Below are 19,531 nucleotides of genomic sequence, written 5' to 3'. Positions count from 1 at the left end.
GAGAGGAAGGAAGAGGAAGAGAGAAAGAAACACCAATGATGAGAGAGAATCATTGATCGGTTGCCTCCTGCAGGCCCCACATTGGGGATTGAGCCTACAACCTGGGCATGTGCCCTGACCAGGAATCAAACTTCGAGTCCCTTGTTCGAAGGTCGACTTTCAACCACTGAGTCATGCCGGCTGAGCTAATGTCTCTTTTTTTAAGTTATACTTGAGCATAATGTGTGGTCATAGTATGCTCTTCAGGTTGATTTTCGTGAAGGGGCTCCAGGAGGGAGTTTACAGGTTACATTTATTATTTGTTACCCACAGAATATCCCTTGTCTGTGGGCGCTGGCCTCTGTGAAGTTGTTCCCTCCTGCCCATCTGCGTCTTTCTCTGGAGGCTTCTAGCAGTTAGTGTTTGCCCTTCAGCAATGACGCGTGTATATCACACTCTAACCTGTGTGGTTGAGCTCACCTGCACCCACAGTTGAAGCAGCCCCCCATAACCTCCCTTTCTCCTCCAGCTCCTGTTCCTCAGAGTTTAATCTTTTACGTCTAGTGGCCAAGTGGCTGGTCACACCTGCTAGTTCTGTCTCGGGGTCTTCCTTCCCAGGTCCCACAGGACTGCGTTTGTCAGGTCTCCCTTCCCAACTGCACCTTCCACACGGCTCCATGCCCCCACCTCGTCCTGCTCCTGCCTCCTTCTCCAGAATGAGTGCTGTTAGATGTGCAGCATTGCAGACAGAGATGTGCAGTGGTCTTTTTCCAAGGAACCAGAAGGCTGCTGGCCGAGGCAGTCCACCTTGACCTAGAAGATGAGAGGGTGTGCTTACAGGCAGGTCCCAGTGCTGTGGCGGATTGCTCTGTGCTGTATCCACCAGTCCGCGTGGCCCTGTATCATACTGCACACTCAGACTGGTTTTTAAAGCATATCCGCTGTGGGTGTGTGTATCCTACCATGTGTATATTGACACCTTGATTTTAAAAGTACTGACTCTTTCAACATAAACACTTCAGCTTGTTGAAAAGAAGGATCCCTGAGAGTAACTTGCTGCCGCGATTGTCAGGTGTTGCGATGACGTTTGGTCTGTTTCATTCTTGCAATTAGGAGCTCCCTTTCTGGACGCCATGGTGAGGAAGTTTGATGACGTCTATGAAAAGGGAAGTGAGGAAAACCAAGATGGCGGCATAGGTAAACACCGGAGATTGCTGCCTCACACAACAACTTCAAGAATACAACTAAAAGACGGAACAGACATCATCCAGAACCACAGGAAGGCTGGCTGAGTGGAAATTCTACAACTAGAAGGAAAGGGAAAAGCATACCGAGACTCAGAGGAGGTGCAGTGTGGAAGTAAAGTACAGAGGTACGGAGGCACACGCAGAGAGGGCTGGCGGCTGAGGACACAGATGTCTTTTTCAATCGGGAGGGAGTCTCAAGCTCTGAGCTCCAGTTCTGGGCGAGTCTCTGGGGACCCAGACTCATACGGGAGAAACTGGACTGTCTGGCATCAGTTGGAACTCAAGGGCAGCTTTCTCTCGGAGGTGCTTGCAACGATTGCCGGGGCACTGAGAAACGGGGCCTCTGAGGGCAGCCATAGCTGCTTGCTCCGCCCTGTTGATCGCCTGGGACCCGCTCCGCCCAAGCCATGCACGGAGGCTTTTGCATATGAAAGGCCTGGCCCTTTGCAATCTGAAAATTACCTAACAAACTGCAGCTGGCCCAAGGCCCCAGGCAACTCGCATTGCTTCACAGCTGGCTCCTGCTAGGTAGCCTCAGGTAGAGGCTAGATTAGCACCTCCTTAGAGATCCAGGAGCCAGTGTGCCCGGTGGTCAGAGTGGGACCATCCAGATTGCAGCTCCTCGGATCCATAAAGGACACACTCAGGGGGCAGACTCAGTGAGCACCAAAGCCCCACTAAAGCGAGTCTTGCCCCAGAGGGGTGTCTCCAGCATAGAAGTTCTACCACTGCAGACACAGCTGATTCTCACAGCCAGTTGGCTTGGAGGTCAATCCCTCCCAGTGTTACCTACAACAATCAAGGCTTAACTGCAACAAGACTGCGCACAAAGCCCACAAAGGGGTACACCAAGAGTGTCCACCTCAGGTAATTGGGGAGGCTGAGCCACTGGGCCCTATAGGACACCTAGCACAGAAAGCCACTCTATCAACACAGGGAAGCAGCCAAAATGCAGAGACAAAGCAACAGGTCACAAATGACAGAAATGGAGGAAAGCAAACTACTGGATATAGAGTTCAAAACCACACTTTTAAGGTTTATCAAGAATTCTCTAGAAACAGCCGATAAACTTAGTGAGACCCTCAAGAAATCTAGTGAGACCCTCGAGGTTATGAAAAAGGACCAACTAGAAATTAAGCATACACTGACTGAAATAAAGAATATTATACAGAGTTCCAACAGCAGACTAGAAGATCGCAAGAATCAAGTCAAAGATTTGAAATACGAAGAAGCAAAAAACACCCAACCAGAAAAACAAAAAGAAAAATGAATCCAAAAATACAAAGATAGTGTAAGGACCCTCTGGGACAGCTTCAAGTGTACCAACATCTGAATTATAGGGGTGCCAGAAGATGAGAGAGAGCAAGATATTGAAAACCTATTTGAAGAAATAATGACAGAAAACTTCCCCTACCTGGGGAAAGAAATAGACTTATAAGTCCAGGAAGTGCACTGAACCCCAAACAAAAGGAATCCAAAGAGGACCACACCAAGACACATCATAATTAAAATGCTAAGAGCAAAAGACAGAGTATCCTAAAAACAGCAAGAGAAAGACAGTCAGTTACCTACAAGGGAGTACCCATACGACTGTCAGCTGATTTCTCAACAGAAACTTTGCAGGCCAGAAGGGAGTGGCAAGAAATATTCAAAGTGATGAATGCCAAGAACCTACAACCAAGATTACTTTATCCAGCAAAGCTATCATTCAGAAGTGAAGGCCAGATAAAGAGCTTCACAGATAAGAAAAAGCTAAAGGAGTTCATCACCACCAAACCAGTATTATATGAAATGCTGAAAGGTATCCTTTAAGAAGAGGAAGAAGAAGAAAAAGGTAAACATACAAATTATGAATAACAAATACACATCTATCAACAGTGAATCTAAAAATCAAGTGAATAAATAATCTGATGAACAGTATGAACTGGTGATTATAATAGAATCAGAGACATAGAAAGGGAATGGACTGACTATTCTTGGGGGGGGGGAAGGGTGTGGGGGGTGCAGGAAGAGATTGGACAATAATCGTGCACCTATGGATGAGGACAGTGGGTGGGGAGTGAGGGCGGAGGGTGGGGTGGGAACTGGGTGGAGGGGAGTTATGGTGGGAAAAAAGAGGAACCAATATAATAATCTGAACAATAAAGATTTAATTTAAAAAATAATAAATTAAAAAACCAGAAGTCAGCAGAGACAGATGATGTGGGCCAAACAGAGCACATCTGTGTTCAAATTGAGTCCATGAGCCTCTGGTCATGTGAGCTTTCTGGTCTAAATCTTCCCCCTGATACCCAGTCGGGCTGTTATGACGATGACGATGATGATTTCAGTGGATTTACCTAATACTCTCAAATCTCATATTTTATTTGTCTCAGGAGTGAAATTAGAAAGGAGCTTGGAATTGGGGGGAAGAGCTGGGCATAGACATACAGATTTAGAACAAAATGTTCTGATTCCATGTATTTCAAAAGTATTTCAGTCGAAGAGCCCTTTGTTCCAGGTCGGCAGGTCTGCCAAAGCCTTGCATGGGAAGGATTCTCACAGGGTGCTCTGCTGAAGAGGTGTCTGACCTGCCTGTCCTGTCTCCCCCAGCCCAGAGTGGGCAGCTGGGCTAGCCTCATAGAACCCCAACAGACACAGTTTGAAAACCGCTGATTTTGTTCAACCCTCATTTACACACGGGAAAAACGGAGGCCCAGAGAGGCTGTGGTTTTGATTAAGGTGCACACCTGTGTCGGAGGCTGGGAATGCCCCTCAGCCCTTGGCCATGTGACTCTCCACCCCCAGAGCCAACTTCTGGAACCGGCTGGTGAAGGGGGAGCAGAAGGAGCTGAACACCCAGAGCAAAGACATGCAAACGTCCCTAGAGAAGCTGCAGCAGGAAGTGAGGCTCTGGCAGGCCCGGTACGAAGAGGCGAGGGACAACCTGCATAACTTTGAAATCTTGCTGAGGAAGCTGGACAGCCAGTGCGAGGTGAGGCCTGGGCTGAAGGGCTCAGGACACCGGGCCTGTGCCCTGGGCGACAGCCTTGGCTCAGCCAGGTGGGACTGGGTCCTCGTTGGCGTCTGTGCTCAAAGACTGTGTGTGAGTGTCACTTTGAGCACGTGGCCTTTTTTTCTTCTTTTGGGAACAGATTCCCAGCAGTGGAATCACAGGGGTGCATGGTATGTGAGCCATTGTTGACCTGTGTTCTAGGCGTTCGTCTGTGTGAAGAAGAACTTGGAAGAGGAAAAATATAAACTCAGGAGCAGGATTCTGACATTGGCCAAGAGGAACAGTCGGCTTCTAAATGAGATTGAGGACAATACTCAGTGCATGTAAGGGGTGTGGGCTGCCCTGTCCACAAAGGGGCCCTGACTTCCAGCCCCGCGCCTGGGCCTCGACATTCTGGGCAGAGAGCCCCCTGGCGCACTGGTGTCCCAAGGGCAAGGGGTCAGACCATCTTCCCAGCGCATCCTCCTCTCGTTTTCCTGGAATGGTTCTAGATTTCTGCAAGTAGGGGTGGTTGGCTTTTCAAAGATACTGCCCACTGCCAGATGGTTCTTAATCTGCTCTTGGAATTCAGTTCAGTTTTAAAAATATGATGGCGGTAGAGTGGTGCCTAGGGAAGGAATTCAGATTGAGGGCCGAGCCCTTTCTGTGTGTTTTCCCTTAACAGGCTGGAGAGAGGGTCGTTGGTGCACCATGGTTGTCCTCCCTCTGCCGACATGACACATTCCTGGCTTTGGCGTAGGCCCTGTGAGGTGCACAGAACCAGTGACCTGGTGGCCAGGAGCTAGTAGGCGTGATGGGATGTGAGCAGAGCTGTGTGCACAGCAGACAGGCGTTGAGGAGCTTCATAGAGGCCTAGAAGGAAGCGTGGTGGTGGGAGTTGGGGTGCTGCTGCTGACCTGGATGGGGACAGGGCTGGCCGGTGGGGGGAAGTGACGGTGGAGCACGGGTGGTCTGGATGCAGGGAAGGTGCAGGCAGTGGCAGGAGGGAAGGCTGCAGCAGGCGGTGCTCAGCTGTGGAAGGCGTCCATGCCCGGCTGAGGAGTCAGGTTCACTGGGAAGTGAGTGTTTATGGGAAGCTGGTCTACAGGCCCAGGAGCTGCCAGAAAGGAGGGCGGGAGGAAGAGCCTTGGTGTTGGGAGCCTTGTGGTTGGAAGTCAAGTAACCTGAGATGCATCTTGTGGGTCCAAGGTGGTCTTCCCCCCTTGGTGCTGTGCTGCGGGACTGTCCTTCCTTGTGGTCAGGAATGGCTGGCCATGTGGGACAGAGGGACATGGTCACAGTGACCCCGGGGGCACTGTCCCAGCTCCCTGGGTAGCAGGCCTGCTTTACTGTTCTCTTAGATTCATCTGCTTTTCTACAAGTGGTTGGCCAGCTACCCCGGATGGTTTATGTGGAAAGCCACACTGTAGTTTTGGGGTAGAAATGACTGTGGCCTGAAGTTGGCTCTCTGTAACGCAGCGGGTAAAAATTACCAGCAGAGGTTGGGCAGGTGCCAACTAGAAGATTCGGGTCCTGGTATCCAGGGGGTGATCTGATGATGGTTTTGCATTAGACAGGTCTGCAGGAGGCCAGGGAGATGGCAGGCTTGCTGAGCCTGCTCTGAGCGGAGTCTTCCCCAGTCCTGGGAGGGTGGTGCCTGCCCTCCGTGCGTTTGTGCGCCTGGAGTGGAGGGTTGGTCAGAGCCAGACAGGAAAGCGCTCTAGCATAAGGCCAACCAGCATGATTGTGGGAAGAGAACAACACAGACTAGAAGAACAGCGCCAAGGGCACTGGGAGCAGAGCAGGATCGGTGGTTAGGGGTCCAGTGGTGTGAGAGCCATCACTTTTCACGGGATGCTTACTTCACGGTGAACTCACGGAAAGTTCCTCGTGTTGGTGGGACCTGGGTAGCTTCATGACTGACGGAGTCTGAGCAGCTGCCTCGATCCAGGGAACTCATTTTCCAGCAAGGAAACCAGGGTCTGAGCTGTCAGGGCCCACGGGTTTCCGACCCTGAGTTTCACATGGCTCGGGGCTTGTTCTCCTGAGACGACGTTCAGCCTGATCCTTGGTGCTTCAGCAGGCCTCCTCCACGTGTCAGGGTTCCCGAACCCACGTCACCTGCTTTCATCCCCATGTTCCCGACCCGGCAATCATAAGGCCATGAGCACCATGATGTCTGAGTCCCAGGAAAATGCTGGCCCTTCTGGGCCAGGTCCCAGGCTGGTCCAATGAGTCAATTTACGTGTTTTATTTTAAAAACCGGATTGCGGCGCGCCGACTGCGGGGACCCACCTGCCCACACGCTTCGTCGACCTAGGCTCCAATCCTGTCCGACCGTTACTGCCGAAAACGGAAAGCCTTGGGCGGGCTGCCGATTGGACACCGTGCCGGAAGTGGGAACCGGAAACGGTGTTCGGTGCCGCCCGGGTTGGCTCCAGCAGCGGCGGTTGCAGCCGAGCTCCCGCGGGCGGCACGCGCTGTGCTGGATCCGGTGGTGCTGCCGGGTGAGGAGCTGCGGCTGCCCGAGCAGGAGGATGCCGAAGGCCTGGGAGGCGCAGAGGAGCGACCGCTGCGCCTAAATGCCGGCGTGCGCTCCGGGTGCGCGTCCTGTGCGGCCCCGGCTTGAGGCGTTGTGGCGACCGCCTCCGGCACAAGGAGCCCGGCGGCGGCGGCGTTCACTGGGTGGACTCGCAGCAGAAGCGGTATGTCCCAGTGAAAGGAGACCATGTGATTGGCATAGTGACGGCTAAATTGGGAGATACATTTAAAGTCGATGTTGTCTTACTTGGCATTTGAAGGTGCAACTAAAAGAAACAGACCAGCCGGAACCGGTTTGGCTTAGTGGATAGAGCGTCGGCCTGCGGACTGAAGGGTCCCAGGTTCGATTCCGGTCAAGGGCATGTACCTGGGTTGTGGGCACATCCCCAGTGGGAGATGTGCAGGAGGCAGCTGATCGATGTTTCTCTCTCATCGATGTTTCTGACTCTCTATCTCTCTCCCTTTCTCTCTGTAAAAAATCAATAAAATATATTTTAAAAGAAACAGACCAAATGTGCAGGTTGGAGATCTCATTTATGGACAGTTTGTGGTTGCTAATAAAGATACGGAACCAGAGATGGTTTGTATTGACAGCTGTGGATGAGCCAACGGAATGGGTGTGATTGGACAGGATGGTCTACTTTTTAAAGTGACTTGGGCTTAATTAGAAAGCTGCTAGCTCCAGACTGTGAAATCCTACAGGAAGTGGGAAAACTCTACCGACTGGAAATAGTGTTTGGAATGAATGGAAGAATATGGGTGAAGGCAAAAACTATTCAGCAGACCTTAATTTTGGCAAACGTTTTAGAAGCTTGTGAACATATGACAGCAGATCAAAGAAAACAAATCTTCCCCTGGTTGGCAGAAAGTTGATCTATGTGGATTTTTTTATAGTTGAGCCAAGAGACTGGATTCCCTGGGGGAAAATTTTTCAGGTGATCCTCTCCCCATTAATCTTGAGAAGATAAGATATTATCTTATGTGAGTCTTAAAATATTTTTATAAGCAAGTCACTGGTTGCCACTCATGTTCTTGTGGGTGAAAAAAATCATAAAATAGTACTATTTTTTCTTTTATAATAAAGTTTACTAAAAGTTAGTATTATGATTTACTTGGTGTTAATTTCCTTAGTTTTGCTGGAAGTAAGCATTGAAATAACACTTATTTTCTGATAATAGTGAAACGTGTTCATCAAAGAAAATGTAGAATACATAAAAAGTATGAAGCAGCAAACAAAAATCACTTGTAATCCTATTATGTAGTGTTGAGTATGTAACAGCTAACAATTATCATATGTTTAAAATCAAGTATTGTTCCAAGTGTTTTGTTTAGATTGACTCATTTATTCTTAGTAACTGCAAAAGACAACTTCCTAGTGCGAGAAACTGAGGCTTAACTTGGCCAACATTCTCAACCACTACATGCGAATATATGTTTTTCAAAATGGAATTATAGAATTATATTTTATATACTAGTCTGTAATATACTTTGTCCACTTCAAACATTTAAATATATTTTTTTCATGATTGCTATTAAAAATTCCATAGTCGTGCCCTAACCGGTTTGGCTCAGTGGATAGAGCGTCAGCCTGCAGACTCAAGGGTCCCAGGTTCGATTCCGGTCAAGGGCATGTACCTTGGTTGCGGACACATCCCCAGTAGGGAGTGTGCAGGAGGCAGCTGATCGATGTTTCTAACTCTCTATTCTCCCTTCCTCTGTAAAAAAATCAATGAAATATATTTTTTTTTAAATAAAAACCAGATTGCTTTTCTTTCTCCTCTATTTACAGAGAAGAAGGAAATTTCTTACCAACAGAAAAAGAAGAGGAGGAAACAGTCGTGGATTCCTCCGAGTCCCAGGATACTGCTCACAGGAAGTGAGTTGATTTAATGGTAGTAACTTAAACACAAAACAGAAAGTTTGCTCTTTCATGAGTGAAGAAAGCTGTAGCCATCTACCTCCGTAGCTTCATGACTGACAGAATCTGAGTAGCTCCTCGATCCAGGCTGTAAGAGGCCGTGGGGGTCCAGGAAAGGCCTGACCCCACTCCAAGTCATGTAAAGGACATGAACTTGGCTTGCACCCCAGTTCTTGTGATCTAGGCAAGCAGACTTTTGTCATAGCAACTGTCATACATGGATGGATCTAGACAAAGCTTGCCCAGTCTTGCCCAGCTTTTAACGATCTGCTACTTCCCCATGATAGGCCAAGCCCTAGCAGTGATCTTATGAAGCAAGACCGGCCACAGCTTAGCTATAAAACAGTGTGTGTAAAAAATAAAGTTGCTGGTGCTGGTGCCTTGTGCCAGTCCTCCTAAGCCCGGTCTCTGGTGCTTTCATCCCACGCCACCTCTTCCCTGCGGGACCCCTTGGGAGCGGGCCTCCACAATTGGCGCCCGAACGGGGACTTGAAGGTGGGCTTCGTGAGGACCCTGGAGTCACAGTCGGCCGAGTCAATCAATCAATCAATCAAGCAATCAAGTAATAGTAAGTTTTGGGGAATTTGTATTCATTAGGATTAAAACATGGGGCAGTTAGAGACCAAAGAGCGCTCTCTGTATGCGCAGATGTTAAAGAACATGCTGCAGGCAAGAGGGGCTCGAGTAACTACCTCACAGCTAGAGCGGTTTTTAAATTTTGTGCAGGAAGTCTGCCCGTGGTTCCCTGAGGAAGGAACCGTTAACTTAGAAACGTGGCAGAAAATTGGAAAACAAATGCGCAATCATTATAAAGCCCTTGGGCGAAGTAAGACCTCGGTCAATGCATTTTCCTTATGGAATTTAATACGGGATTGTTTAGATCCCAGGCATGACCATAATCAACCATCTCTTAAGCCAGAAAAGAAGAAGAGAAATATTAAAAATTGCATAAGAAAGGAAGCACCTGCTCTTAATAATCTAAGAAATACCAGCTGTAAAGGATTGAAGTTTCTAAGAATAAGGAATTATAAGAAGAAGAAGAGAAATATTAGAAGGAAATTAATCAAATAGTACAGGCCAGTAAGCCAAATGTAATATTTAATATCTCTTAATAATTATAAAAAATATATCATCTTTAAATCATATATACACATATATATTTAATAATCTTTCAAGTTAGATTTCAAAACTATAACCAAGGAATGATTTGGGGACATTTCATAGACCCTGAAATGTTTTCAAAAGTTTATTCTCTCTTCTTAAAGGATTTTTTAATAAAGCCAATTTAATATACTTGAAATCACATAGAAAGCTTTATCAAATAAAAATTAATAAATATATATTTTAAGTTTTGCCTCTAAGAAAGGGCAAAACAAGTTATTTTATTTAAAATTTCTTAAAATACAGCAATAGAATTTTAAGATATAATTTAAAATAACAAAAGCTCCTCGCTACTACATTTTAAATTAGGCTAGAGATAGGCAGTATTTACACCTCATAAATCAGACATAAAACTTTACTAAATTTACTAACTTTATTAATAAGGGTACCTACCATAGGAAGCCAGTATCTTTTTAAGCAATTAAATCCTAGTAAAGTAAATTCTTCACTCATATTCCTGGAACCCCCTATAATCCCCAAGGACAAAGCATAGTTGAAAGGGCACATCGTTCCCTGAAAAATCAGATCTAAAACACAAAGAAGAGGGAGCTAGGGGGTCCGTACTCTCCTCACCAAATACTACAACATTCACTATTTAAATTTTTTAAAATCAGCAGCATGGGGAAATAGCTGCTGAAAAACACTTTGTTCCTCAAGAACATAAGCCTAATTCTAAAGTAATGTACCGGGATCAGGAATCCTCCTTTTGGAAAGGCTCGGTGGAGTTGCTAACTTGGGGAAGAGGGTATACTTGTGTTTAAGTTCCAGATGCAGATCCCAATGACCGAGTTTGCGATCGGATCTCTGAGGAAGAGGATGAGAAGCCATAAACCTTCAGGACACGCGCCAGCGGAGGGTCGTCTGCAGACCCTTTGGACGGCGATGGCCCCTCCTCACCTGGGGCTCTTTGAAGAGACAGAAGCTCAAAGCATTCACTCGGAACTCTTCCCGGGGATTGACTTTGGCTTTAATTACCTTGACTGGACTTTTGCCAGTGACTTCAGCTGCAGTTCACTAGACTCATGTGATTGATCCACCCACCTTCACTCTGCAGACTTGGACTGATCCTGACCTGCCTTTGACTACCAATGACTTGGACTGTATTCAAGGGACTTGGGTGAGGCCTAATGGACATTTGGGGGACTCTCGTTTTCAAGCATTGTTTAACCAGATTCTCACCTGGAATGTACCCACTGTTCCTCTGTATGTTCCTTAATAGCTTTTACTGTATTTACTATGGTAATTATTTCTTCTGCTGTAGCATCAGGATTTGCCTTGGAAACCTCTATCCTTACAGCCCAACAAGTAGATAGTGGATTACACAACCTCGCCTCTAACTGGGAAACGGGGCAAGTTTATATTAGTAGCTAGAGCAATGGGGAAAAGTTGACTAATAAGTACCTTGGTAATGGGGCATTATTGATTAATTATGGTTTTATATAATTCATTTATGTTTTAGTAGCTGCACTTAGCAACAATGATTGATTTTATAACTTTAAAGGAAATTCAGGCTATAATAAGTACAAAGGGACCTTGGCTTCCACCTGCGGAAGTAGCAGCAAAAATTTTTAATGAGATTGAAAGTTGGTTTTCTTCTACCCGGTGGACCTCGTGATTGGGTTCCAGGATTATGCTACTTATATACATAACCATTCTGCTTTGTCTACTTCCAGTCTACATTCAAGCCATTGGAGGAAGCCTCCAATCCTTGCAAACCCCTGTGCATGAACTGCGCCTGAAACACAAAGAAGGGGGAGATGTAAGAGGCCGTGGGGGTCCAGGAAAGGCTGACCCCACTCCAAGTCATGTAAAGGCCATGAACTTGGCTTGCACCCCAGTTCTTGTGATCTAGGCAAGCAGACTTTTGTCATACATAGATGGAACTAGACAAAGCTTGCCCAGTCTTGCCCAGCTTGTAACGATCTGCTACTTCGCCATGATAGGCCAAGCCCTAGCAGTGATCTATGAAGCATGGCCAGCCACAGCTTAGCTATAAAACAGTGTGTGTAAAAAATAAAGTTGCTGGTGCCTTGTGCCAGTCCTCCTAAGCCCGGTCTCTGGCGCTTTCATCCCACGCCACCTCTACCCTGCGGGACCCCTTGGGAGCGGGCCTCCACACCAGGGGACTTGTTTTCCAGCAAGGAAACCAGGGTCTGAGCTGTCAGGGCCCACGGGTTTCCGACCCTGAGTTTCACATGGCTCGGGGCTTGCTCTCTGGAGACGACGTTCAGCCTGATCCTTGGTGCTTCAGCAGGTCTCCTCCACATGTTAGGGTTCCCGGACCCACGTCACGTGCTTTCATCCCCATGTTCCCGACTCGGCAATCATAAGGCCATGAGCACCGTGATGTCTGAGTCCCAGGAAAATGCTGGCCCTTCTGGGCCAGGTCCCAGGCTGGTCCAATGAGTCAATTTACGTGTTTTATGTAAAAACCAGGTTGCTTTTCTTTCTCCTCTATTTACAGAGAAGAAGGAAATTTCTTACCAACAGTAAAAGAAGAGAAGGAAACAGTCGTGGATTCCTCCGAGTCCCAGGATACTGCTCACAGGAAGTGAGTTGATTTAATGGCAGTAACTTAAGCACAGAACAGAAAGCTTGCTCTTTCACGAGTGGGGAAAGCTGTAGCATCTAGCGCAGTGACCAGTTAGTTGGGCCCGCATCCCCTCCATGGCAGGTCCACTGTGCGCAGGTCTCCCAGCACTGAAAGAATTTAGAGTTTCTTTCGGTCCCGCCATCCATACTCAGCGTTAACCTATGAGGGATGGCGAAGGCCCGCTGCCATGTCCTGTTGAAGGGGCAGAGAGTCTGTGGTTTAGAGCCACTAAAGCAGGACTATCAGGCTGTGTCTCCAGGTTTCAGGACCTAGAACGCCATGTCTCTGTTTTGGGAAGGAAGCGTGGGCCGGACTCCAGGGCCAACACCCATGGTCTTCTGTCACAGGAACCTCTTGGTCTTCCCTACATTCCTCTGGAGTCTCTAGACCCCAGGGTGGTTCACAAACACGTTCCCTTCTGCAGAGCAGCCCCGGTGGTGGGCCGCAGCCCCGGTGGTGGGCCGGCTCAGTCCTCGAGGCTGCTGGCCTCCCCCCGTGCAGCAGGGCTTCCCTGGTGCGGGCCTGAGCCCCGGGAGCTGGGCCTTCAGAGTGTCCTGTCCCAGCCCAGCCTTGCGGTCATATCACCATGAATCCTGCAAGGCCTCTCTGCTGGCATCACAGAACCACAGAATTTCCCACCTTCCGCCTGACCCTTCGGTTGACAGGGAAATGAGGCATCTATGAGGAAATTAGTTTGTGAGAGCACAGTGCTGTTCTGTGGCAGAGCCAGGATTAGAACCCACATGTGGTTCTTCTTGCTCTAGTCGAATGCCTCCATTTCCGGTTAGCTGCAGTGTATTACTTACCCTTTAAATTCACTGTTTTCATTTTTGTTTTTTTTAACCTCACTTGAGGATATTTTTTCCATTGATATTTGGAGAGAGTAGAAGGGAAGTGGGGGGGTGGGGAGAGAAACATCAATGTGAGAGACACATCGATTGGTTGCCATCCCGTACACACCGGCCAGGGCCAGGGATGAACCTGATTGCTGTATTTGAAGTTCCATTTCCCGAGAGGCTAGTGTGAGTTTCTGCCACAATGAACGCTTCTACCACCTCTGGGTCTGTGTGAATTCACTGCAAATTGTGTTCTACCCCCTGAGCTCCACATACGAAGATCATGGTGCTGGCGAAGAGCTCCATCCTTCTGAACCCCAAATTAACGGCCACTTGCCCAGGTGGAGGGACAGTGAGGGTTGGCAGAGTCGTAAGCCTCTACTTCTAATAGGAAAAAGCCCTGGATTGGAGCCAGAACCTTCATCAAATTCTTTAAACGCAAAAACAACAGTTCTGGAGAACCAGCGGAGCCGACCCCAGACAGCCCTCCCGGGCCCCTGGAGGCCACGCCATCATGCTCATACCAGATGGAAGAGCGAGACGCCCACAGTGTGCCTGTGGGAAAAGGTAGGAGGGTGACCTGGATGCAGGCGGGAAATGAAGGGGAGGCCCTCAGGTCTCCCTCGTGGACAGGGCAGCACCAACGAGATGGCGTGCTGGGTGTGCACACGTGTGTGTAGGCGCCTGAAGGGGGTGTGCTCCCCCATTAGGTATGTGAACAGCCAAGTAGAAAATATAAACCCACGTCCGTGTTGTGGCAGTTTCGTCCCAGAACAATTTAGTTCCTTTAGCACGAGAAGCCCCGCCCATCACCTACAGGTGGTGGGTCCTGGAATGTCCAGAGCGGATCTCCATACAGTTACCGCAGAGAGAGCCCCAGAGGGTAAGTTTTGGGGTTTCCTTGTATCTGCCGGGCCTGGGAGAAGCCATTTCCGGAGGGAGATCCCGGTGCATTTAACACGTGATGGACACATGCAAGGTCTTCAGCACGGCCTCGGGGCTGAGCTTTCGGTCCCTCTGAAAAGCAGGTGCGGTTCTCTTCTCCTACCTTCCTGGCCTTGAGTCCTCCCACCAGGGGGCGCTGTACCTGGACATTTAGGGCTGTGGTGGGAGTGAGCCAGAGGTTCCAAAATGGGTTTCTAGTTGATGTGCTGCATATGTTTCATCGGATCTAAGAGGCTGGCAGTTGTAAGCTGTAGGACTGTGTGCTCATAGAAAGGAAATGAATGGGTGGTGGCAGTGACGATTTTGTCAGAATTGCCACCTAGCCAACAGTGATGCGAGAGATGCTCAAAGCTGCATCCTGACTTCAGAGATGTAAGGTTTGGGGGTGAAAATGTGCATTTTACAATCGATTAAACAAAGCCATCATCTTAAACGTGGTTTCATTTTCAAATTCACTTTTAAATATCATTGTGTAGATTATTTACCTATAAACCTGCCCAACAAGCCCCCTGAGAAAGTAAATTTTATGAAGGACACTAGGGCTTTCTGAGGACCAGGGCCATGCCTGAGACTCGTGTGCTCTCAGCGGCTGGCGTGACAGTAGCTGACAGGGCCCAGGGCCTGTGCCAAGCCGCCTTCTGAGTGTGACGTGTGCACAAGCCTCTCCGGGTGGCAGTCACCACTTCAAGTCCCGGTGTGTCACTGGAGAGGCTAAAATGAGGTGTGCACACGCATGCCCACTGTCTGGGGACTAGTGCTTGCATCCCCAGTCTTCACAGCAGGTGAATTAGGTCCAAAGCTCACGTGCAGGTAAACGATAATGAAGCTTTCATACTGGCTCCTTACATGTTGTGACATTTATCACCTCAACTTGTGTTATTGTCTAAACTGGCTTAATGACTATAATCAGCCTAATGGAGTTGGCAAACCTTTCAGAGAAAAAAATGCTTGACTGATCCAAACTGTCGTTGGGGTCCATGAATGGGCAGGTCAGTGGTAAATATGAGTAACGGCAGCCGTGCAATGGTGCTTCCTGGGCTCAGCCCCTTTAGGTAGTTGACCTGCTCTCTCTATCGCCTTTTGTTCTAACTGCCGGGTGAGGTCGGCACCATTCCTGTCCCTGTTCAGAGCTGGGAAAGTGAGGTTTGCCAGGGTTAAGCACTGGCCCAGAGAGTAAGTGTTGGAGCTGGGATCCGAACCCGGGTCTGACGGAAAAGGGGCCTGAACTTTAACCCCTGTGAGCACTGCCTGCACTTCAAGCTGCTTTGGTCCCTGAAGATGCTGAACCCGCCTGGGGCCCCAGCATTGAGTAGTGGGTCCTTATCCTGTGGTGGGAGCTGTGGTCAGCAGGTGGCGCTGTGGGGAAAGAAGTAACCGAGGTTCCTCAATGGACTTGAATCCTCAATCAGAAATCAGGTGAATCAGTTATGTTCATGTACATGACATGCTCAGAAAGACCAATTGTCTGCTCTGGTCAGACTGTAATTGAAAGACCATGAAGGGGAGGTTTAGAGTAGAGGATGTGTAGAAATCTAAACAGGAGCCCTAACCGGTTTGGCTCAGTGGATAGAGCGTCGGCTTGCGGACTCAAGGGTCCCAGGTTCAATTCTGGTCAAGGGCATGTACCTTGGTTGCAGGCACATCCCCAGTGGGGAGTGTGCAGGAGGCAGCTGATCAATGTTTCTCTCTCATTGATGTTTCTAACTCTCTATCCCTCTCCCTTCCTCTCTGTAAAAAATCAATAAAATATATTTTTAAAAAATCTAAATAGGAATATTTTTTCAAAATATATTTTTTATTGATTTCAGAGAGGAAGGATAAGGTAGATAGAAACATCAATAATGAGAAAGAATCATTGATTGGCTGCCTCCTGCACGCCCCCTACTGGGGATTGAGCCGCATCCCTGGCATGTGCCCTTGGCCGAAATCAAATCTGAGACCCTTGAGTCCTCAGGCCTATGCTCTATCCACGGAGCGAAACCAGCTAGGACTAAACAGGAATAATTCTTGATGTTGAGGGTGTCTTGGCATCAAAAAGAGGTAGAGCCCTATCCGGTTTGACTCAGTGAATAGAGCACCGGCCTGTTGACCAAAGGGTCCTAGGTTCGATTCTGGTCAAGGGCACTACCTCAGTTGCAGGCTCCTCCCCGGCCCGGGCCCTGGTTGGGGCTTGTGCAGGAGGCAACAAATTCATGTGTTTCTCTCACATCAATATTTCTGTCTTTCCCTCTCCCACTCTCTCTAAAAAGCAATGGGAAAATAGCTTTGGGTGAGCATTAGGAAAAAAAAAAGAGGTAGGTACTCTCATTATTTTCAAACATCCTCTATAAGAGCTTATGTTAGATGTTTAATAATTATTAGTGAGCCCTGGCCGGTTTGGGCTCAGTGGTTAGAGCACTGACCCACGAACAAAGGGGCGTGGGTTTGACTCCTGGTCAAAGGCATGTACCTCGGTTGCAGGTTTGATCCCCGGCCCCAGTTGGAGTTTGTGTGAGAGGCAACCAGTGGATGTGTCTCTCTCACATGGATCTTTCTCTCTTTCTCTCACTCTTTCTCTCTCCTTCCCCACTTCCACATTCTCTCTAAGGATCAATGGAAAAAATATCCTCCAGTGAGGATTTAAGAAAAAAGTATTAGTGAATAGTTAGGTAGACAGTTTTACTGCAGAAACATACCGTTAAGTGTTCCAAGGTCTTTGAACAGGAGCAGGAGTTAGTGTGTGTCACCAAGGTGTCAGGAAGCCTGTCATTAAAAGGGCTGAGTAAGCCCAGCTGATGCAGCTCAGTTGGTTGAGCATTGTCCCATGAACCTGGAGGTCACGGTTTGATTCCTGGTCAGGGCACGTGCCTGGGTTGTGGGCTTGATTCTCAGGAGGGGACCTTCGGGAGGCAGCCGATCCATGATCGAAACGTCATTGATCTTTCTATTTCTCTCTCCCTTCCTATCTCTGAAATCAATAAAAACGTATTTTTTAAAAAGGATGAGTAAGAAAAGGCAGGTCCTAAATTAACAAACATCATATTTAATAATTTAACACATTGAAACTGAAAAATGGTCTAACACAGTGGTCGGCAAACTGCAGCTCGCGAGCCACATGCAGCTTTTTGGCCCCTTGAGTGTGGGAGTCGGAGGGTTTGTCCCTGTGGCCGGCCTCTGTGCTTGGGGACTGTCCTGTCCTAAGTGCTGAGTCAAGAAAATGTTTCCCTGGAGTTTCCCTTTCATAGGGGACTCCCCCCAACATCCTCTGTCCCCCATCACCACAGGAAGGAGAGAGGAGGGCGGCACCGGCCATGTGTCAGAGAGCTCAGTTTGAGTTTCCAGCAAAAGGTGCCAAAAGCCCTCGCCTACAGGGTACCTTCTGGCAGAAACGACATTCTCTGCTGCCCCCTGCCGTTCACCCGGATTTTAATCTTTGGTAAGACCCACCTTCAGTGAGACTCAACTGCAATGAAGTCACGAGCCCTAATTGGGTCCTGGTTTGGTTTACAAACCTGGAAAGAATTCTTAGTACGGGTATACCTCAGAATGGTGGGTTTAGTTCCATCACAACAAAGCGAGTATTGCAATAAAGCGGGTTGTAATCTTATTGCTGGTGAAGGCTCTTGCCTTCGAACCTGTAACACCTGTGAAGTGCAGTAAAACGAGGTAGGCCTGTGTGCCCACTCAGCTACTAAAAGTAACAACCCATGTGCGACCAGTCAGTATTGAGGACCTACAGCCGGCATCCCAGGAGCGAGGGGCCTCGGGAGGGGACTGGGCCTTCTAAGAAGGGAGGAGACCAACCCTCTGCACAGGGAGAGCAGCAGATAGGCCAGGACGAGGTCTCCCCAGAAACCAACCCTGATGGCGTCTTGACCTTGGACTTCCAGGCCCCCGAACTGTGAGAAAATTCATTTCTGTTGTGTTACTTAAGCCCCCCAGTCTGTGGTCTAGTGTTATGGCAGCCTGAGCTGACGAATACAGGGGCCAACTGCCCCCATCTTTCAGGGGCTGGGGGAGTCCCAGGGACCGTCCTGAGCACCCCTGGACGAGTGGGTCACCCTAATCTATGAACTGATGTATGGGAAGTGTGTGGGCTTCCTACAATGCACGGCATACAGGGAGTGCTCTGTAAATGCTAGCGATTGTTATCTTCCTTCACCAACTATTTAGTAATCTGCTCTGGGTTAAATGGGGATTAATGTATTGGGGGGGGGGGCGGGGAGTACATTATGGATAAAGCCTGCCCTCGTGGAGTTTACAGACACTTAGTGGGTGCTCAGACCAAATCATGGGGTCTAGCTGTGACCGGTTAAGAGCAGGGGCTGTGTCAGTTGGGAGGACCAAGGACAGACAGGGTTGGGCTCTGGAGAGGTGGCCGGTAGGCACTCTCAGCTGTCCTCCCGCAGAAGCCACCAAACGAGGCAGTCACCCCAGTTGTTTCTTGTTTCTAAGAAATGGAAGCCCGAGACGCTGGCGGTGCCGGGGCCTGGTCCAATGACCACAGGTGTTCTGTCAAAGGGCTCCAGGAAAGCCCAGCTGCCCGCACTTTCCTTCTGACTAAAGAAGGTCATCGCAAACAGTCTGGGAGTTCCCCGTCGTGGCCACAGGGCAGCAGGAAGCACCTGCTTTGGAAGATGTGGTACCAACCAAAGGCTTTTGTAATCGTCAGAAATGTCTTCTTGGGAATTTGTCACGAATGCACATCAGAAGGCCTCACAGGTGCTGGTTATTTCTACATCTAGCTGTTTCTTTCTTGGCACTGGCATTGGTGGACTTCTATGCCTTCTGGGTCTCAGATGCAAATTCCAGCAGGGGTCGCTGTTTTTTTAGTAATTTGTCACAAGGCAGTGGAAGCAACTGGCTTTCTGTGAGTTGGGGAAGAAACTCAGTTATTGAGCACTTTCTACATGTGAGAGCTTGCATTGTTTTACATCTGTTCCCATCCACTCTTCATTTGTTCAGAAATATTTATTAAGCTTTTACTGTTTTCCAGGCATTGATGTAGGCCAGATAAACTAAATATATAATATATAATGTCTAGTGTTGATAAGGGCTACGAAGCAAAAATACACAGAGTAAGGCGGTAGAGTTCGGTGAAGGCTGGTATTTTAGATGGGTGGCCACGGAGGGCTTCTCTGAGGAGGTGGCATTTGAGTAGAGACGTGAATGGAGTAAGGGAGCAAGACGGGCAAATGCCTAGAGGAAGAACATTCTGGAAAGGGGTCCTGACAAGGGCAAATGCCCTGGCATGGGAATTTGGTTGGTGTGTTTGAGAACAGCGAAGAGGCTCCCCTGTCTGGAGTGTGGTGAGCGAGGGACGAGGGAGAGGTGACTCGGTCTGATCAGCAAGGCCTG

General features: G+C 48.5%; 1 long non-coding RNA gene and 1 pseudogene across 1 annotated transcript; both read left to right on the top strand.

Annotated features, from left to right (window-relative positions):
* Window positions 1-2,971: 2,971 nt before the first annotated feature.
* Window positions 2,972-4,723, top strand: LOC139001672 (uncharacterized). Its single transcript, XR_011470087.1, has 3 exons — window positions 2,972-3,060; window positions 4,014-4,200; window positions 4,423-4,723. It is a non-coding gene; the product is annotated as an uncharacterized lncRNA (long non-coding RNA).
* A 1,217-nt stretch (window positions 4,724-5,940) lies between these two features.
* Window positions 5,941-7,614, top strand: LOC139003601 (exosome complex component RRP40 pseudogene; annotated as a pseudogene).
* Window positions 7,615-19,531: the final 11,917 nt, after the last annotated feature.

The sequence above is a fragment of the Myotis yumanensis genome, unplaced genomic scaffold (genome assembly GCF_028538775.1).
Source record: "Myotis yumanensis isolate MYYU_CA2020_CCGP unplaced genomic scaffold, mMyoYum1.0.hap1 SCAF_1, whole genome shotgun sequence".
Lineage (NCBI taxonomy): Eukaryota > Metazoa > Chordata > Mammalia > Chiroptera > Vespertilionidae > Myotis > Myotis yumanensis.
This window is presented reverse-complemented; position numbering and strand designations above follow the sequence as displayed.